The sequence below is a fragment of the Scyliorhinus canicula genome, chromosome 11 (genome assembly GCF_902713615.1).
Source record: "Scyliorhinus canicula chromosome 11, sScyCan1.1, whole genome shotgun sequence".
NCBI lineage: Eukaryota > Metazoa > Chordata > Chondrichthyes > Carcharhiniformes > Scyliorhinidae > Scyliorhinus > Scyliorhinus canicula.
In genome coordinates, this window is record NC_052156.1 from 73309530 (window position 1) to 73328639 (window position 19110).

The 19110-nt window shown below is 48.5% G+C and overlaps 1 protein-coding gene across 2 annotated transcripts in view; it reads left to right on the plus strand.

The window, feature by feature from the left end:
* The window catches only part of sema3h (sema domain, immunoglobulin domain (Ig), short basic domain, secreted, (semaphorin) 3H), a 217571-nt gene that overhangs the window by 116309 nt on the left and 82152 nt on the right, over window positions 1–19110 (plus strand). The gene's annotated exons all lie outside the window — the stretch shown is intronic.

Here is a 19110-nt window from a genome sequence, read left to right on the forward strand (position 1 = left end):
TCTGGTGTGTTTAATTAGGCATACAATTCATTTAATTTTAATATTACTTCAATATGGGTTTTAATGGAAGGCACTTATTTTATAACCCAACTCATTATATCATTAAATTCTGAAAACAATTTAACACGAACGCACACTTCTTAAAAAATATTTTGTACTGCAGACTGAATTTCCTTTACACCTCATCATTCCATGTGTTTCCCGTTAGCACTTCCAAAAGTTCATGCTCCCCGGGTGTATAAGCAAGTCTCAGTGTGTGCAATTGTGGTTTCCAAAAATGATATTAATCTCTATTTAGACACGAGTTAGTTAATATCAGCTGGAAAGTGGCGATACAGAAGCCGCCACTGCCTGTGGATTGGTGGATGGAGTTGGGGTGGGGCGGCCCTGGGAAACGAGAGAAGTGGAGATCCAACAGGGTTTGCTTTTGGGTTTCCACCTTTGTGCAAGTCTAGGATGAGGGAGGGTAGGCAAAGCCCGAGTCCTGTTATTCACATAGCTGCTGATGTAAATGTCCATTGCAAACCTCAAGACCATTCACAGTATGGGACACAGGGTTTGATGGAAGAATTAGAACATTCATTTTTAAAAGCTCATCGTCCCAGAAACTGCTGGGAAAATAACGGTGAATTTAATGGTGGGCACTGCTACAAGTACCTAAATCACCCAACGGTTTGTAGTGAGGAAGTGGTGCCCTGTGAGTTGCGAATTGCACAAATTACTTGACAGTGGGCATCATTCTGCCATTAGCCATGCAAAAACTGTTAAACTCATGAGTTTCAAGAAATTGCTGGAGTTTCAAGAAATTGCTGCAGTTCTGCTGTTAAAACATATTAAACTCAGTAAGAAGTCTTACAATACCAGGTCTAACAAGACTTTTTACTGTGCCCACCCCAGTCCAATGCCGGCATCTCCACACCATGGCTACCATCGACATATTAAACTCACTGTAGGAAGTTAGGGCTGATACTTAATGATGGGATTGATGGTCCTGCAAGCTCACTCAGCCTCTTCAGTACAGAAAGGGCACAACTGAAACTGTGAGGGCACTTCCTACAGATAGTAAATTGTTCCTAATACATCAGTATATCATGGTGCAGACACACACTGATGGACACACACAGGGAGCAATCAACATGTACAAACACCGCAGCCAATCACCACGGTTCCTGCTCATTCTGGGTACTGCCTCTGAGCGTAACAGGAACTCATCCAGTCCAGCACAGACTCACACCACGTGCTGAGGGAATCAACTGGTTCGGACAAGGCTTAGGTCTCTAGTTTGAGTTAGCATCATTTAGACCCACAGTCATCGTGTGTTAGTTAGTTAGAAGTAGTTAAATAAATTGAGTTGAACCTTCATCAAGTGTTGGAAGTGTCTGTTCGTCTCTCAAGTCTAGCCAACACTTCATGGTACCAGAAGTTGAGGGATGCTCGCACTTCTGAGACCTACCTTTCAGTGATCTGCCTTCCACCAGTCTCGCGCCATCCTACAGAATGGACTCCGTTCGTCCGCCGCCGCCTCTCCGCATTGCCAGGAACCTGGGCTCCAACTGGAAACTGTTCAAACAGCGCTTCCAGCTGTACCTCGAAGCCAGGGACCTGGAAGCTGCCTCGGACACATGTAAGATTGCTCTCTTCCTCTTCACAGCCGGGGACCACGCTCTGCACATTTACAACTCGCTCACCTTCGATGAGGGGGAGGATAAATCGAAGTTCAAGACTGTAATTCTAAAGTTCGACAGCCACTGCGCAGTCGAGGTCAACAAGAGCTTCGAGAGATACATGTGTCAGCAGCGAATTCAGGGTAAGGACGAGCCTTTCCAGTCCTTTATTACCCATCTCCGCGTCCTTGCGCAGTCCTGCAACCATGGGTCCACCTCTGATTCCATGCTCCTTGACCAGATTGTTTTTGGTGTCCAATCTGAATGGGTGTCCAATCTGAGCCCCTACACCAGCAGCTACTAAAAGTAAAGCAGCTCACTCTCTCCACGGCCATTAAGACCTGTGTACTTCATGAACATGCCGCCACGTGCTACTCCTGCATCCAGGCCGCTGAAACAGCGCGGCAAACCCCTTACGAGGTAGAATGGGTTGAAATGATTAAATCTTTTCAGGCTCTGGATCTGAACGATGGCGGCCATTTCGCGTGCTTTTCGCAGAGTCCCGCGCTGACACGCAGCGAGCGTGTTGACGTCACGGACCGCTTTGCACAGGTGTGCGCCTCGCTGGATCGGCCCGCGCATGCGCGGTGGCGCAACGAACGTCCCGACGCTCCGGCGTGCGGCAACTGCGGCTCCGCCCACTTAAAGCGGCAATGCACCGACGCTGCTTGCAGTGTGGCAAACGAGGCCACTATGCTACAATGTGCTGATCTTCCATGCCTGCTGTTTTTAGGAGATCCACCCAGCCCCACAGAGACGTCAGGGCTGTCCAGCCTGCTATCAATGAACCTACTCCAGACCTTGCTTCCAACTGTGCCTGCAATGACCCATAGGTCCCGTTCCAAATCAACGTCATTACCACGAACAGGATGTCCCCTAAGCGTGGCACTGAACCTGTCCACGTCCACAGCGTCAGCCAGGATGATGAATGGTGTGCCACCCTTATGGTCAACCGGTCCCCTGTCAGGTTCCGCCTGGTCACTGGCGCTTCTGCCAATCTCATTGCGTCGTCTGATTACCGCAAGCTCTGCGTACAGCCTGCTGTCCTGCCATCTGCGTGTAAATTGCTGGACTACAATGGCAATGCCATCGCCGCCAGCGGCTCCTGCTGCCTTGAGGTGACACATCGTGCTCACACAGTCATCTTCCCGTTCAAGATTGTTGCTGCCTCAAAAGCCTCCTTGCTTGGTGCACAGGCATGCAAGCTGCTCCACTTAGTGCAGAGAGTACACTCTCTCTCTTCAAGCGATGTACCTGCATCCTCTGATATAGGCTTCAGGGCGCAACTCGACTCCATCATCCAGCAATACCATGATGTTTTCGAAGGCATGGGCACGCTCCCGTACACGTACAAATTCTTACTCAAGCCCAACGCCACGCCTGTCGCTCACGCACCTCGCAGAGTCCCAGCCCCCATCAAGGACCGCCTCAAGCAACAGCTCCAGGACCTCCAGGATCAAGGAGTAATTTCTAGGGTCATGGTACCCACAGACTGGGTAAGCTCCATGGTCTGAGTCAAGAAGCCGTCTGGCGAGCTGCGGATCTGTATTGATCCTAAAGATCTGAATCAGAATATCATGCGGGAGCACTACCCGATTCCGAAACGGGAGGAGCTCACGTCCGAGATGGCCCACGCCAAACTATTCTCAAAACTGGATGCCTCGAAGGGTTTCTGGCAGATCCAACTAGATGAGTCAAGCAGGAAGCTGTGTACGTTCAACACACCCTTTGGCAGGTTCTGCTACAACCGGATGCCATTCGGCATCATTTCTGCATCCGATGTTTTCTTCGGATCATGGAGCAGATGATGGAGGGGATCAACGGCGTCCGGGTATATGTCGACGACATTATTATCTGGTCAACCACCCCGCAGGAACACATTGCCCGCCTTCAGCGTGTTTTCAGGCGCATCCACGAACACGGCCTCCGCCTCAATAGGGCCAAATGCTCCTTCGGACAGTCGAGTATCAAGTTTCTGGGGGATCACATCTCCCACCAGGGGGTTCGTTCAGACAAGGTCAAGATTGCAGCAATCACGTCCATGAAGACGCCCGAGGTCAAGAAAGCGGTCCTCCGGTTCCTGGGTATGGTGAATTTCTTCGGGAAGTTCATCCCGAATCTCGCCTCACATACCACGGCCCTCAGAGACCTGATTCGCAAAACCACAGATTTCCGATGGCTCCCCGCTCACGAGCGTGAATGGCAGGAGCTGAAGGCCAAGCTTTCCACGTCCCCAGTGTTGGCCTTTTTCGACCTGACCAAAGAGACCAAAATCTCTACTGATGCCAGTCAGTCGGGGATTGGTGCCGTGCTCCTGCAACGAGACGAGGCCTCGTCATGGGCCCCCGTTGCGTATGCGTCGCGGGCAATGACCCCCACAGAGCAGCGCTATGCGCAAATTGAGAAAGAGTGTCTCAGCCTTCTCACTGGAGTCGTGAAGTTCCACGACTACGTCTATGGACTTCCGCAGTTCACGGTTGAAACCGACCACCGCCCGCTTGTAAATATTATCAAAAAGGACTTGAATGACATGACGCCTCGCCTCCACCGTATCCTACTCAAGCTGCACAGGTACGACTTTCAACTAATCTATACCCCTGGCAAGGACCTTGCCAATGCCCTCTCAAGGTCGATCACAACTCCGTGTGATCATGACGGCTTCATTTTCAGCTTGCAGCCTCCCATTTGCCAGCTTCACATGCACGACTGATGCAAATTCACCACACGAGACAGCGGCTGATCCACCTTTGCAGCGGGTGATGCGTCTAATGTCAGACGGGTGGCTCAAGGGCCAATGCCCACAATTTTACACGTCTGCGATGACCTGGCTGTTGTCGACGGGGTGCTCCTGAAATTGGATTGCATCGTCATTCCACAATGTGTGCGCCAGCTAGTGTTGGAGCAACTCCATGACGGCCATTTAGGAATCGAGAAATGCCGCCGCAGGGCCATAGAAGCCGTCTACTGGCCAGGCATCAATGATGACATCGCCAATGTGGTGCTCAACTGCTCCACCTGCCAGCGTTTACAGCCCGCCCAACCATGGGAGACACTGATGCCCCATGAGCTCGTCACGTCGCCTTGGACCAAAGTGGGCATCGACTTATTCCATGCATTGGGCAGGGACTACATCATCATCATCGACTACTTCTCCAGTTACCCGGAGGTCATCAGGCTGCACGACCTCACATCCTCGGCTGTGATCAGGGCGTGTAAGGAGACATTTGCCTGACATGGCATTCCGCTGACAGTCATGTCAGACAATGGCCCCTGTTTCGCGAGCCAGGAATGGGCCGGCTTCGCCCGGCACTATAACTTCGAGCACGTTATGTCCAGTCCCCTATACCCCCAATCCAATGGGAAGGCGGGAAAGGGGGTCCACATCATTAAGCGACTCCTCAGCAAAACCGCCAACGCCGGCTCAGATTTCTATCTTGCCCTGCTGGCATATTGCTCTGCCCCGCTCTCCACCGGCCTGTCGCCTGCTCAGCTACTAATGAACCGCACCCTCAGGATGACGGTGCCATCGATTCTCACTCCCAACCTCGATTATGTCCCCGTGCTCCACCACATGCACATGTCTCAACTGCAGCAGAAATCTTCCTCTGACTCACGGGCTGTTGACCTTCCCGACATCCATCCACGCGACAAGGTTCGTATCCACCTCCCAGATGGTGGCTGGTCTGCGCCTGCTATCGTTCTAAGGCAGGTGGCCCCCTGCTCCTTCCTGGTCCGCTTACCGGATGGATCCATTTGGGGCCATAACAGGCGTGCTCTTCGCCTGGTTCCAGGGTCGTCATGGGATCCTCCGACCAGCTCTTCTGCTGATCCCGCCGTGGACTGTGTGGTGCTTCCGGTCGCTCTGCCTGCCCCTGACTATGCTGCAGCCCTCCCGGCTCCTGAGGTGCCAGCCATTACCCCACCCTTGAGGCGGTCAACCAGAGATCGTCGCCCACCTCAGAGACTGAACTTATGAACTCTGTACACATGTGGACTTTCTGAAATGTTTTTTTTTTCCTATATCCTTTATTGTTGCATTCGTTATCCAGTGATTTGTAAATAGATTTGTTGGTTGTTCCAGTTCATGGTAGTCATCTGCACCAGGCACCTTCCTCTGTAAATAGTCTTGCTCCCTGTATATAGCTTTGTACATATGTCTTCGCACCTCACACGCAGCTAGGTACATTCTCCACACACCCACACTATTTATTATCACATGCCGATATCAACATTTTGTATAAAAGGGGGGATGTCATAATAGATACCAATATACCATGGTGCAGACACACACTGATGGACACACACAGGGACCAATCAACATGTACAAATACCGCAGCCAATCACCAGTTAGAATACACACACTATAAAGGTAGAGGGCACCATGGTTCCCGCTCATTCTGGGTGCTGCCTCTGAGTGTAACAAGAACTCATCCAGCCCAGCACAGACTCACACACGTGCTGAGAGAATCAACTGGTTCGGACAAGGCTTAGGTCTCTAGTTTAAGTTAGCATCATGTAGACCCACAGTCATCGTGTGTTAGTTAGTTAGAAGTAGTTCATAAAATTGAGTTGAACCTTCATCAGTGTTGGAAGTGTCTGTTCATCTCTCAAGTCTACAATAGCCAACACTTCAATACAGGCCACCAACACTGAAGATAGTTCAACACTATGTTATTAAATCTTATAAATTGCTAAACATACTATTACTGTGGGTTTACACGATGCAACATTAACTAGAGACCTGTGCCTGTCCTAACCAGTCGAATCACTCAGCACGTGGTGAGAGTCTGTACTGTAACTGATAAGCTCTTGTGCTTCTGAGAGGCAGCATTCTGAATGAACAGGAAAAGTGATGCCCTCTGTTTTTGTAGTGAGTGTGTTCTAACTGGTGATTGGCTGCGGTGTTTGTGCATGTTGATTGGTCCTAGTGTATGTCCATCAGTGTGTGTGTCTGCACCATGATATACTGGTGTATATTATGACACCACCCCCTTTTAAAAAATGCTGTGTATATATGACAATAAGTAGTGAGTGCATGAAGAATGTTCCTAACTACATGTGTGGTGTAAAGACGTATTTACAGAACTATACACAGGAAAATGAAGCTATATACAAGGGAAGGTGCCTGGTGCAGATAAGTAGTATGCAACAAATTGAACGAGAACAGTGCTATATACAAACCAAGAGAAAACGATTAAACAAGGCAGGGAAACATCTCAGAGAGTCCATAAATTTGCAAAGTTCATAAATTCAGTCTCTTGAGGTGGGCGACGAATTCTGGTTGACCGCCTCAAGGGTGGGTCGTGAGCCGCTAGGTCAGGAGCTGGGTGGGCTGCAGCACAGTCAGGAGGAGGCAGAGTGATCGGAAGCTCTGCACAGTCCATGGCAGGATCAACAGGGGAGCGACCCGGAGGAACCCGTGGCGATCGTGGAACAAAGCGAAGGGCACACCGATTGCGGCGCCGAATGGAGCCACCTGGTAGCTGAACCAGGAAGGAGCGGGGGGCCACCTGCCTGAGAACAACAGCAGTTGTAGACCAGCCACCATCCGGGAGATGGACGCGAACATTGTCGCTCGGCTGGATAGCGGAGAGATCAGCAGCACGTGAGTCATGTGTCGCCTTTTGCTGCGCCCGAGACGTCTGCATCTTGCGAAGCACAGGAACATGATCAAGATTCTGCACATGGATAGACGGCACCATCGTCCTCAGGGATCGATTCATGAACAACTGTGCGGGCGACAGACCAGTGGAGAGTGGGGCGGAGTGAGAGGCCAACAGGGCTAGATAGAAGTCAGACCTGGCATCGACAGCCTTGCAGGTTTCTGGAATGGGAGGAAAGAGGGGTGAAGAAACGAAAAGACTTGTTTTTGGAAGGGCTGTTCGCGCGTTTGGAGGCGTTGAGTGTGAAGTTTGGGATCCCTCGTGGGGAGGGTTTGAGGTACATGCAGGTGGGGTCATTTCGAAAAAGGTCTTTCCGACCTTCCGGCGCGGCAAGCTCCCCACGAGGCAGAACGGGTCCAAGTTATCAAATCGCTCCAGGGCCCAAAACCTGGATGAAGGCGACCATTTTGTGTGCTTTTCGCGGGCTCCCACGCTTGGACTCACCGAACGAGGCGGCGTCGAAGAACGTAATGCGCAGGCACGCACCATGCCGGATCGCACCGCGCGTGGCGCAACGGGCGCACTGACACAACGGTGTGCGGCAACTGTGGCTCCGCCCACTTAAAGCGGCAGTGTCCCACCAAGTCTCGACGATGTTTGCAGTGTGGCAAACTTGGCCACTTTGCTGCTTTAAGCAGGTCAACTCAGCCTGCTAGTTTTCGCCGATCCAGCCAGACGCCTCAACGCTTTGGCCATGGGCTCTATTGCCAGTGCAAATAGAAGGGGGGACATGGGGTATCCCTGCCTCGTTCTCTGTGCAGTGCGAAGTACCCCGAATTCATTTCATTTATTCTCACACCTGCCATTGGACCCTTATACACCAATTTATCAATCTTCAAATTTAATTGGTTAGGGTTATACACTGTTATTTGCTAAGGTGCCTTGCTGACCTTGCCAACTTCATTATCAGCTCGCACATTCCGCATCATGTGGCATGAAAATCTATGTTACAGGGTGAAATGAGAAGTCTAACTCACAGGCCATGTCCAGACATTCAGGGTGAATCAGGAAAGGTTTAGCTGTAATGTGCTTATTCATTTCCGTCACTAGTTATAAAATAACCTACCAACTCATTCTATCCATGTGTACAGCTGGCAAGGGTCCACTTGGTGAGGGGTCGAGGGGCGTGTGCGAGGGGAGTGGGACCAGAGGGCTGCAGGCCACACTCCACCATGGAGATGTGATCTATCTGAAGTCATTGCTTTCAGAAAGCGACGGGTGAAAACTTGGATGATCCTCTTCCAAAAATTCAAACTTGTAGCCACATTTGAGCTGGTAAGGTGGTCCAAACTGGGCAATGAATTAAGCCCTCAAGAGTGTGAGGATACGGGACCCAGCACCACCCTATCCCGCACGGAATCTTCTGGATCTCAGTCAAGCACTGCAACTTTTAGATTAAAGCACTTTAGAACTAGAGAATTCAAAAGATTGACCACCCTCTTGAGTGAAGAAACTCCTCCCCATCCAATATCCAGCTGACACTTTCTAAATAGTAAGAAGTCTTACAACACCAGGTTAAAGTCCAACAGGTTTGTTTCAAACGCTAACTTTCGTAGCACTGCTCCTTCCACAGGTGCTTCAAAAGCTAGTGTTTGAAACAAACATGTTGGACTTTAAACAGGGCTGGGATTCTCCCCTACCCAGGCGGGGCAGGGGGTCCCGGCGCGTTTGAGTGGCGTGAACCACTCTGGCGTCGGGCCGCCCCAAAGGTGTGGAAGTCTCCGCACCTTTAGGGGCCAAGCCCTCACATTGAGGGGCTAGGCCCGCGCCGGAGTGGTTGGCGCTCCGCCGGCTGGCGTGAACGGCCTTTGGCGCCACATCAGCCGGGGCCGAAAGGACTTACCTGAGTAAGGAGCAGTGCTCCGAAAGTTAGTGTTTGAAACAAACCTGTTGGACTTTAACCTGGTGTAAGACATCTTACTGTGCTCACCCCAGTCCAACGCCGGCATCTACACATCACTTTCTAAATAGACCCAGATGTGAGGATGAGACACAAGATTGACACCGAAAACATGCATCCCAAATGTGAGCCATTGCTTTCAGGAAACTTCAGCCAGGGGTCGTGTGCGGGAAGATTTTAAATGGGGAGAAGGAAGCGGAATGCATTTTTCAGAGGAAAGTAGGGAAAAGGCTCAGATTGTATTTCAGATGAGACAATCCCAAGAAATCCTGAAAGTATATACATTTTTGAAATGAGAATACTTTACTTGCACTCAAACCCTTGCACCGCATTTTCTTGGTTATGCTGACTTGTGAAATCCAGGCAGGGACCACACTGGGAAGGACCGGAGTGTGCGTGTGTGTGTGTGTGTGTGGGGTGGGGGGGGGGGGGGGGGGGGGGGGGGGGGGGGGGGGGGGGGGGGTGGGGGGGGGGGGGGGCACAGGGTTTTGGTGTAAGTTGGAGATGACACAGTTTTTCCATTATCCAGGATTGTCCAGGGAACATGATCAAATTTCAGCCAGCCTGCCCTCCATTAGGCTGTAACAATTTCTGGAACACCTTGGGATCATAAAGTAAAATGCTTCTAGGGTTTTAATGGAAAATTTGGAGAACCCATGGTAGAGCAACATTGTCCTCTTTCCCATTCCCTCAAGCAGGTGCAACAAGAGAAGTAGGAAGTTAGTGACCAACATAGCCAACGATTAATAGACCATAGGATGACATTTTTGAGTTAACACTGTAGGATCATTTTAAACTTTGAGCACAGCTGCGTCTCCCTTAACCCTCCTCACAGGAATGGTCATTGAATTCAGCTGGATTTATGTGAAAAGCCATGCACTAGAGCAAATACACAAATCAAATCCAAACATCAAAGGAAGATTGTGTACGAAGGATTTAAACTGTTTAGGAAATAGCTGTCATGTCTACACTCTGTATATTGATTTCCAGGAATGATGCACATACTGCAATTTAATTGAGGGGGTTGAGTGATTTATACATAATAACAATGGGTACTGAGTAAGTGAGTTGGAGACTGAAATTCAACTGAGGAGTTCGGCTATTTTATGTGAATGTGGGAGGGAGCTCCAAGGTGGCATCTACTCAACTGCTTTTGATGGTTTATATAAAAGTCACTTGCCACTTGGATTTGTTTTACATCATTGAGAACCCAGCAGACCCCCCTCCTCATGACCCTGCGTAACCTGCAGGTATGTCTGAGGGGCGGACAGAACCATTGCCAGGCAAAGTAGATCTACTCAACTATTCATGCTCTGCGCCTTGTGGACACTCCTTCCAATGTCGTGTCGCTCTTTCATCATTCACTGATTGGAGTGATGGACGAAGGACATTCCAAAAGGACCTTCACGAACTAACACCTATTATGTTGCTGTTTTCTGCCAATGTTTTGTAGTCACACTGACTACATTAAGTGTTCACGAAGCAATATGCAGTACACCAGAACACTTGTCCAATGTTTGTTGTCCTTGTTTTTGGTTTACAAACACAAGATATATCCACAAAGTGTAAAAACATATACTTTAAAATGCCTAATTACCATTTTAGGTTCCCAAAAGGAATCATGGCATAGTACACAACCTATAATTGTAGATGAAGACTGCCAAGTTTTATTTGGAAAGTAAGTTTTGTGAGGTCTCTTTTTCTCACTGGGGTTAGGACAGTGGGCGCAGTCAACCTGCCCGACCACAGTCTGGAGCAGTATACAACTAACCACCACACTAAAGCTGATTTTCATAATGAGCAAGCAACAAACTCAACCTGACGGTGATCAGTTTATCTCTCTACATCTTGCAGAGGAACAAATGCAGATTAATGGCAACAAACTCCAGCAATCTCTCCTGGTAGTTTACCGCTAACTTCTGCTGCTGCATTTTTCTGAAAGCGAACTGCTGTCTAGACTTGTGCAATTTAGACACTCTCTAAAGACGGAGAATTGAGTTCATCTGCTTACATTTACAAAATACCTTTGTGACTCTCGCAAACTAATAACAAAATGTCCCCATTAATCTGCTCTCAAACATTTGCCTATTTACTTGAATTACAACAACATAAACCACTTTATAATGGCCTTTGCTAATAGCATTGAACAGAAGAAAGGTTCAACTCCTGGAACTTGAATTCACTGTGTTTGGTTCCCTGATTTGAATCTCAAGCAGACAGGAAAGAGGTTGCTAACCTGGGGATTTGTCCAGCAACTCCTGTAAAAAACCATGACGTGATGCATGACTCCATCACATATGTGTGCATGTGTGTGTATTGTGTCTATGCCTGTAATGCCAGCATACATGTGAGAGTGTGACGGAAAACACTGCTGCTCCTCCAGGTAATGGATTCTGGAGCTGTACTGCTCCCTAAAATTTGGTTGTGATCTGATTTAAAGAGACTATTCGATTTTTTTGCAGGGAATTGGGTTCAAGTTTAAAATAAAGAATCATGTTTTTTAATCCATCCTTAAATTCTGCAAAATCGCCTTACTTTGATTGGGACCAAAACCCGTACCTCACCCGGTGCTAACTTAAAAATATGATGGCTTGGTTTGAAGATGCACTTTGCAGGGTGGGAATAAGACATGCTGATCAGTCATCACTGGGCCTCCACTCCCTCCAAATGATGAAGTCATCTCAGTGTGACTGTTTCATTCGCAGTGGGATTAATCTCATGATGCAGGATCTGTAAAGTCTAGCTCCAAATCCCCCTTTAGACAGAAGAATGTAGCAGTCGACCTCAGTCAGACATGAGCCGGGGAGTCAGCATGCTCGCATCAGACAGACAGGAGTCAGACATAAACGGCCACCGAGGAGCATCACAGTCCATTCCTCACTGCGAGTCATTATCGCCATCCAGCATTCACTGGGCAGCAGGCACTCTTAGACTCCCCATTTCCCAGCTCCTGGATTGATGAGTATTCAGCCACTTCTATCCCCTGGTTACAGAGGAGAGACACAGTTCTGGGGGAGCGCCCTGTTGTCCGCTGAACTAATCATCTTCCATGAACCAGGAAGCGATGAGAGCATCTGTAGCCCTCTTACCCATGTGCACCCTCACCGCCACCTGGCCTCCATCCTCCTTGAGCTCTAGCTCGACGTCATCCTGCATGTCCTTCTTGTCCAAGGACACATGCCATTCCTCCAAGTCAGCATCTGGAAACTTTTCACCCCATTACAGGGCCAGGTTGTGGAGGGCACAGCAAACCACCATGGGAGACCCTCTGGGAGCTACACTGCAGGGCTCCATCGGACCTGTCAAGGCAGCAGAAACGCATCTTCAACAGGCTGTTGCACCGCTCGATGACTGAGTGAGTTGCATTGTGTGCCTCATTATATCTCTGCTGTGGTCTGTGGACTCCTCACTGGTGTCGACCACCATGACATGAGGGGATAACCCTTGTCCCTAAGGATCCATGCCTGTCGCCTGGGGTGTCCCTTGGAAAATCCAGGGATCTGGGACTAGCCAAGTGTGAAGCGGTCACGCACGCTTCCTGGAAAATGGGCACACAAATGCATGACCGCAACTGGCTGTCGCACACTAGCTGGACATTTAGAAAGCGGAACCCCTTCCTGTTTATGGAAGGAACTCCTGGTGCCACGGGGCACGGAGAGCGATATGTGTCTAGTCTATTGCCCCCTGCACCTGTTGCAAACCCGCTATCTGCCCGAACCCCGTTGATTTATTGCCCTGTGTGGCCTAGTCCAGGTCGAAGTAATGTATCCACCAGCATCTGTGACCTCACCGATGCACTTATGGGCAGATGCCTGAGAGATTCCATAGAGCTCCCCGATGGAGACCTGAAAGGACCCTGAGGCAAAGAAATTCAGGCCTGCCGTGATCTTGACTGCCATAGGGAGTGGGCGTCCTCCAGTGCTGCACCGTCTCATTTGTGGGCCGGAGTCTCCATTGGCAATGGTGTCTGACAGCTCCACGAAAGGGATCTGAGTGGAATGTAAAATGAGATGTCCTCATCACCTTTTTGCTGCCTCCATGGCTGGTACAGCTTCTGGCCACTGATCCTTCCAGCATCTGGCCTTCAGTCTGGGTATCCCCTCCCTCAAACTTGAGATCTCTGGGAGTTCTTTCAGGAGGCAGGTGTGTTTGATAATTGCGACTGGCCGTGGACATCTGCCTTTGAATAGGGGGCATGGATCCTCAGGTGGAACAATGCAGCCCTCCCCCCCCCCCCCCCCCCCCCCCACCGAGTAGGCACCAATTTGGTTTGTCTTTTAGGGTCTTATCCACCCTTCCCATATGGCCTGGCTGCATTGCAGTTATTACATCTCATCCCCACCCCATATGCCCCACACCTACCCCAGCGCCAGCCAGATATCCCTGCTCTGGACTCCCATGCCACAGAGAGTAGACTCTCACAGCACAGAGAGCAGACTCCAAGACCACCAACATCAACCATGATAATATTGTTACCCCCCCGCCCCAGTAAAGGCACTGACACCTGACAACTTACCTCCTCTTTCTCTTCCCCGCCCCTCCACCCTCATGAGCCTCCGGAGCTATACAATGGCCTCTGTACCCTTGAACTCCCTAGTTCTCAGTGGAGAATTTGGTGCTCAGCTCCTTCCTCCCTCTTGGAGGTCATGGTGGCCTGGTTCCAGTTTTTAAAGAGCTGTCGTGATTCGCGCTGGGGTGATGTCATGTCAGGTGTAAGGGAAGATTCATTGAGAGTGGCAGAAATGATGTTAAGCCTGCTAATTTGATTATAATACTTTAAAATGCATGCAAACAAGGTTTGCGCACTTCCTTTTGTGAACCTGATCGTATCATCGGGGTGCGGGGGGGGGATGCTGGAAAGATTGTGCTGCTGCAAATTCTGGTACTGGCCCCTCGCGAGATTTGGCGTCAATAGGGATTTGCACCCATGGCTATCAGTGTTGGAAAATTCCACCCTTCATCTCTCTTCTAAAAGTGGCTTGCTGGGCCATTTGAGCGAGCAGCTAAGAGTCAATCACATTGATGTGGGGGCTGGTGCAGATTTCCTTCCCTGAAGGACATTGGTGAACCAAATGGGTTTTTACAACATTGATGATTTTATGATGGCCATTACTGAAGCTAGTTTTATATTCCAGATTTATTTAATTGAATTTAACTTCCACCAGCTGCCCTGATGAGATTAGAACCCATGTCCTCAAGAGTGTAAGTCTAGGCCTCTAGATTACTAGCCCAGTGACATGACCACTACACTACAGTCTTCCCCAATCTACCACCCAAATATCCCTGTTATGACGACCACGAAAGTCACAGGATTCCTCGATTGATCATTCATGGAATACGAGTTCCCCTATTGAGCGGACAGAGGCTTTCCAAATAGGAATGGATCGCTGGGAATTTAAAGACTGCAGCCCAGACCCAGACCACATTTTCCGTTGGTCCCCAGACTGGGAGGGAAGGATTATAGGCTGTGGCTGCGGCTGTGACTCTTTTTGTTCACTTAATGAGCTAGAGTTTAGATGTGGCCTGACCTTGGCAGAGTTATTACACATACGAAACATAGGAAATAGGACAGGAGTAGGCACTTCGAGCCTGCTCCACCATCAATTAGATCATGAGCAATCTGCTACCTTAACGTGATTTTAGATTCATAGAATCATAGAATTTACAGTGCAGAAGGAGGCTATTTGGCCCATCAAGTCTGCACCGTCCCTTGGAAAAAGCACCCTACCTAAGCCCATTCCTCCACACCATCCCTGTAACCCAAAAATCCCACCTAACCTTTTGGACACTAAGGGGCAATTTAGCATGGCAATCCACCTAAGCTGTACATCTTTGGCCTGTGGGAAGAAACCGGAGCACCCGGAGGAAACCCATGCAGTCATGGGGAGAAAGTGCAAGCTCCACACAGACAGTGACCCGAGGCCAGAATTGAACCTGGGACCCTGAAGCTGTGAGGCAGCAGTGCTAACAACTGTGCCACCATTCTCTCACTATTCCCATATCTCTTTGTATCTTTAATATCTAGAAATCCATTGATTTCCAATTTAAATGTACTCAGTGACCGAGTCTCCACAGCCTTTTGGGCTAGAGAGTTCTGAACATTTGCCACCCTCTTGAGTGAAGAAATTCCTCCTCATTCAAGTATCCAGCTGACACTCACTGCCTGGGCCAAGGAGTAAGGATGAGGTGCAAAGATGGGCACCGAGGAATTGCATCCCTGAATGTGACATCGCTTTCAGGAGACTTCGACCGGAGGTCATGTGGGGGGAGATTTTAAAAAGGGAGAGCGAGAGGAGATATGTTTTATCCCCCGTGAATTTGAGGAGAAGGCCCCTTTAGGATATTATCCTGGGAGATTCTTTTTCAAATAAGCATTTAACATGTACAAAAAAAACATTAAATCTTGTCAACCAGCAAAGGCAGCTCCTGGGGTGTACTGCACAATATCACGCTAGCAGCTAGTTGTTGCTGTTGGGTCAAAGTTCAAGCCAACTGCCATTTTGCCAATATTGAGCAATCCTGGATGATGGCATCATTTACACTACACAGTCGGCATCCTTGCCTGCACTGTCATTATACACAGTAAACACACTTTCACAATCCCCAGAGGTAAGGCCAATAACATACATGAAGTTCAATTCCCTTTCATGTCACATGAACTCTTTACCCATCTGGCATATAAGACTGCTAAATATGTTGGCTGTGCAATAAGAGAGTGCCTCTTACCTCATTGGCTGGCTGTTCCAAGTGACTTTCAAGGCCACCCAAAAGCTAAAACAGTTAGAGTTTTAAGGAGAGCATGCCAGGGCGTAGGATCTATGCATACGTAGCCTCCAATGATGGGATGAAGGACATTGTAATACACAGGAGGCCCAACATTGGAGGAGTGTAGAGGTTTTTGCATGTTTGACTGTCCAAGCTGCAGGACAATAGTCCCTCCTTGTGAAAAGTGGAAGTGCTTGCTGGAACTGGGACGGAGCAGGGTCATCGGGTGCGATTATGAAAAGGGTCCTAAGGTGGGGTCTTCTAGTGGCAGTGTTCCCATTGGCACCCTTACACTGATACCATCTGCTTTCTGGAGGCAGCCACTGTAGTTATCAACAGGTAGGAATTCAAATTGGCAAAGTCCATGTGTGAACCTTTAATAACTTGTGCTATGTTCCTGTTTGTGCCGTTGTTACACATTCATCGCAGGTGATGGAGAGTTTTCAAATTCTCATTGGGTTCTTGGTGTGCACCAGGCTTTAAAAATGGAGCCCCCAAAACAGCAGCTTTTGAACAGAATTTGTTTTTATACATTCGTTCAGGGGATGTGGGCATTGTTGGCTGGGCCAGGATTTACTGCCCATCCCCAATTGCCCTTGAGAAGGTGGTGGTGAGTTGCCTTCTTGAACCGCTGCAGTCTCTGTGGTGCACGCGAACCCACAGTGCTGTTGGGGAGGGAATTGCGGGATTTTGACTCAACAACAGTGAAGGAATGGCGATATATTTCCAAGTCAGGCTAGTGTGTTGTCTGAGCAACTGTATGAATAGAGGCTTTCCCTTTGAGTGTCAGCGTTGTTATAGTGCAGAAGCCAATTGACCAAAAGAAATGTGATAACTGGTAAAGATAATTTGTTTTAGAGATGGTTGTGGGATACATGTTGGTCAGGGTAAATGATTGCTTTTATCATACATCTCCAATTGCAACCCACACCTGCCGCTTTGTGGGAGCTGTGTGTAAATCTCTCGTCCGCCCTTTTTGATGGATTTCAGGCCTGACTCTGACTTTCACTGCTCAGGGTTAAAACCCCACTCCAGAGGCATGATCACAAAATCTAGGCGAACCATTCTATACAGCTCATTGTTTTTGAATATGCTTTAAGTTAAAGCCTCTTTTGCCCTTTCAGTTGGACGTAAATGATTCCATGACATTATTCAAACCAAGGAAGTTTTCCCTAGTGGCCTGACCAATATTTATTTCTTCTATTTGCTCTTTGTGGGACCTTCCTGTGTGCAAATTGGCTGCTGTATTTCATTCATTTTTAACAGTAACCATACACTTCAAGAGTACTTGATTGGCTGCAATGTAATTTGAAAGACGCTGAGGTCATACTCAATAGTCCTACCACTGCATGCTGGTGTGCACTGCAATTATCAAAGTATGTGAAAGAAGTATGTTTGAATTCGTAGACAATTAAAACAGAAATGAGGAGGAATTTCTTCAGCCAGAGGGTGGTGAATCTGTGGAACTCTTTGCCGCAGAAGGCTGTGGAGGCCAATTCACTGAGTGTCTTTAAGACAGAGCTAGATAGGTTCTTGATTAATAAGGGGATCAGGGATTATGGGGAGAAGGCAGGAGAATGGGGATGAGAAAAATATCAGCCACGATTGAATGGCGGAGTAGACTCGATGGGTCGAGTGGCCTATTTCTGCTCCTTTGTCTTATGGTCTTATAGGAGCCTTTATTTGTAAATCAGAAATTTTTATTGCTATTCAGAACAGCAGGAGAGGAAGGTGCTCAACATGGCCGCCATCATACTTCAGTTTTAGTGTTTGCCTCCTTGGTGTGAAAATTAACTTGGGGAAACAATGATGCTTTGACTCAGCCACCAATTTGGATATTCCCCTACTTGCTGTGACCCATCTTCCTAGCCAGATACCTGTGTGCAACAGCAATATGCAAAATGCCTCATTAGCTCTGATTGGCGCAGTGTCTGAAACTTGCACTTAGTCGAGCTTTAAGTTCAGGAAACTGTTCAGAGTGAGATTTGTGATTGGGCGATCTAGCCAGTTTAAACACACGGAACTTGGATATATTTCTTTTCTTTTTTGTCATAAATTTAGAGTACCCAATTCATTTTTCCAATTAAGGGACAATTTAACGTGGCCAATCCACCTACCCTGCACATCTTAAGGGCAGCACGGTAGCATAGTGGTTAGCACAATTGCTTCACAGCTTCAGGGTCCCAGGTTCAATTCCCGGCTGGGTCACTGTACGGAGTCTGGACGTTCTCCCCGTGTCTGCGTGGGTTTTCTCCGGGTGCTCCAATTTCCTCCCACAGGCCAAAGATGTGCGGGTTAGGTGGATTGGCCATGCTAAATTTCCCTTAGTGTCCAAAAAGGTTAAGTGGGGGGTTACTGGGTTACGGGGATAGGGTAGATGCATGGGCCTGAGTAGAGTGCTCTTTGTAAGGGCCGGTGCAGACTCGAAGGGCTGAATGGCCTCTTTCTGCACTGTAAATTCTATGATCTTTGGGTTGTGGGTGTGAAACCCACCAGACGCGGGGAGAATGTGCAAACTCTACACGGACAGTTTCCTAGGGCCGGGATCGAACCTGGGACCTTGGCGCTGTGAGGCAGCAATGTTAACCACTGCGCCACCGTGCTGCCCTGGAACTTGTATATTTTAAAGATGATGTAAGTGTTATATATACGGGGTCTGTTGTGTATCTGGTTTATTTCAAAGAAATAGAGATGATATTAGATCTAAATCTACAACAGATTTATTTACAGTGCTTTAAAATATCTCTGCAATCACAGGATTTCTACACCCATGCTCTTAACCCAGAACCCAGGTCTATTTTTGGAAAATTAAGTATGATACTTAAACCCTGTAGCTCCACCTTCAAGATTAAGCAACCAAGCACAGGGAACATAGGCCAGTTAACAAGCTAACATAATCAAACACAGATCAATCAAACCATTGGCAGTAAGTAAAAATAATTCGCATTTTTAATTCATAAAGAGTCTCTATGACAGGGTTGTAACACACTAATCTAAATAGGTTTGTGAATACTGGATACAAATACAAATTTGTGCTAGTCTCAGACGAATGCTGTGTACTTGGACTGAGTGACTCTATGCCCCATTGTAACAGACATACACATGGATCCATGCCAGA